The sequence below is a fragment of the Leuresthes tenuis genome, unplaced genomic scaffold (genome assembly GCF_036924035.1).
Source record: "Leuresthes tenuis unplaced genomic scaffold, fLeuTen1.0.hap1 SCAF_12, whole genome shotgun sequence".
Classification (NCBI taxonomy): domain Eukaryota; kingdom Metazoa; phylum Chordata; class Actinopteri; order Atheriniformes; family Atherinopsidae; genus Leuresthes; species Leuresthes tenuis.
The window spans coordinates 28,070,006-28,073,236 of NW_027325366.1; positions in this window are offsets into that span (position 1 = coordinate 28,070,006).

The window sequence follows — 3,231 nt, forward strand, 5'->3', positions numbered from 1 at the left end:
ATGCAACCCAGCATGACTTTTCAAGTTATTGAAGTTGACTGTGATTGCTGTGAAATGAGCAAAAACAAGTTTATTTTTTCAGTTTATTTATTACATTCTGAATCACATGATGAATATACTATTGAAGAGGTGTGTTAACATGAGCCTAAGGCTTTGATTACTAATTAATTGTATTTTTTACTTGTTTTGCTTTATCACATCAACATTGTTTCACCTTCTTATGTAATTACAGTGAGTGATGTCTTGAAGGACACTGTCACCAGGAGTGTCAAAGACAAGTAGCAGGAAAAACAGCAAGGCATGTTTGACAACACGCACAATATATCTGCTCGCCGGTGCACGTTGACACTGGGCTTTGACTTGCAAAAGCACCCAGATATCACATGCTCTTCCCTTTCATAATATTATGCAGCCGGTGGAAACATGGCATAATATTTAGAGGGGGAATGGAAAAGACAACGGCAGAACATGGACAACATTCATTCCCTCTCGCAGCCTCCGCTGAATAGTGTTTGGGTTCCTGCTACCCTACTAAACCACATTTGGAATTTCTGATTGCAGCGTCAACATGAGTACGTGTTTTCTCGCTTTCTCAAGGCTGCTGGGTCTCAGGGCGGATTGTGTGACTGTCACTCACACATTGAACCTTTGTTTGTGCATTCATGAAGCTTTCTTGACCAGCTGTGGCATCAAGAATCAAAGGATCGAGTTGCTTTGATGAAAGGAAAGATTAATAGTCACACAAAACTAAACTGAACATCAGCCATGCATAGCAATTTGTCCTCATACTAATTCATATTAGATACTGTGAAACTCGCACTTGATTGCTAATGCATGTTTGGATACAATGTTCTAAAGAAATTGTAGAAGGGCTCATATGATGTTAATGGCAGGTTTTTTAAACAAACCCCTGTCAGCAAAGAATAATGTTTATATCATCAAAACTTGCTTGAAGCAGTGACAAGCAAATAGTCCACAATTTATTCAAAATGGTCTGCATTGTGAGTAGTGAATGGATGTGAATTATACATGTTGTGAAATTGCTGAAGGAGAACACAAATGGTTGACGCTGGTGGATGGAAGATGATTTCTTCTCAGTTCATCCATCTATGACTACTCTCCTCATTTTTTTGATTTTTAGCCATTCCACCTCAAATACAAGTGGAGGAGAGGAGGAGCCAGTGACAAACGATTCAGGGCTAACTAACTAACAAATGCTCTGGAGGTGTCATGTTGAATCTGTGCGTTTTTTTTCATATGATATGTGGCGAAGCAGCATTATCTGCCCCTTGTTTTAACTCTAACACTTTTATATAATTTCCCAATGTGCCAAATAAAGCATTTTTTCTCCTTCCATGGAGACCATGTATGATGAGGCTTTGGCCAACAGTACCTGACAGTCCAGATTAATCTCTGAGGTCCCGTGTCAGGTCTCACTGGACATCACTTCCAGACACTGCTGTAGATAGTTTTTTAGGCTTGCCACTTCTTTTTTTGTCCTTCATCTGTCCACTCTGTACACCATTTTGAGATATGTCGAGAAGTAGCTCTTTGGAAATCATGTTGCTGGTGTCAAAAGCACTATTTTATGTCTGTTAAACTGTGTTATGATGATTAAATCTGAACAACGTGCCTAACGATACCATTTAAAATTGGTTCATTCAGAGGTTGTCTGTTATGTGAAGACACAACAGCAAGTCTGTGTTAAGTGGCTTAAACAAACAAACACATGACTCTGAAAATGGTTAGGTACAAAGACTGGACCAAAAATTACTGAAAAAAAGTCCATTTCCAAAGAAAAATGTTGAAAGACCTGTAGAAAGCCTGAAAATATCAATTGAGACCACTTTAAAAGATTACAAGAAAGCATGAACAGCATGAAAGCTTTGCTTGAAAGCAAAATAAAGAGAAATGAGGAGTGGCTCAAAACTTTTGCACTGTGCTGTATCTGAGTGGATATTCATTATTGCTTTATACAGGTTGACAGGTCTGTGCTTTTAAAGCTTTCAGGGACTCCTGCAGAGCGTTTTGCTCACTCAAAAAGAAAGGAAGACATAGTCTGTGTTTCCAAGTTTCTGCATGCTCACGCTCAGTGGTGAATGAGCTTATACAGTGTCCCTGTGCAAGGATACGTGTGATCTGTTGATCTCAGCTTGAAACATATTTTTTTAAATTAAAGTATATCTGAAGGTCTGAGATTCTCATTCTGAACATGTCCGAAAGCTCACGATATTTACATTTACATAATAAATCTTTGTCAAATCAAAAACTGTCATCTTGGTTAATTATAGAGAAAGGACACTTACCTTGAAGATATGTCTTTTAAACTTTTCAAACTCAACTCAACTTCATGTCTTTGATCTTAATTCACATTTCGCTGCGTTTCAGACAAACTGAACATAAGAAAAAAATCAGATGGATATTCTGGATGTCTGGCTTAGAAATCATTTCTGTATTGTTTTTGTAAGATCCTGGATTGTTGTGAAGTGTGTGCTTGGTGTGGTAGCTCTGAGGTGCAAAACACAGCAAAAAGCAAAAAGGTTAGTGTTAGAGGAAAATACAGTGAAATACATAACATCACAGACTCCATTAAAATAACATCAAATAAATAAAAGGAGAAATAACAGTTTTCTGTTTTGGTATATTTTCTTTCATTATTTTGCTGTTTTGCTTTTATTATTGTCTTTTCTGAGTGTTAATGTTGTGCTTTTTGACTTATTGTTGTTTTCTATTTTGTTTCATTTTCATTTTGCTGTATCTCGGGATTTTTTTGTTGGGTTTTCTAGAATAAAATCCTTTGTGAAATATTTGTTGTATTTGTGTTGTGCATAATTTCTGACGATCTGTGCACCCATTCTTCAGTTGTACATTCGTCTTCTTTTACATTCTCTATGTCTCTTTCGGGCTCTGTAGAAGAGATCTGCATGTGTCGGTGTTTTCTTTTGAGATAATAAACGGAGAAGATGTTGGTTTTGCTGCCAAGTTGTGCCACAGAGGAGAAACTATAACGGCCGCACATCAGTTCTGGTTTTACACACAAAAGAAAAAAAAGTATAGTTAGAGGAAGGAAAGACGGACTAAAAAGGAAAGTGATAAAAAAAAATGCTTGTGGGGAGGTGAATGACTGGTAAGGATGCAACACGAGCATGCAGCAGCGTGGGGGGTGGCAGAGGGACGTTCCGGTTAAGACTGCCGTCATATTCACTCTCACTTCTCACATAAAGAGGGACA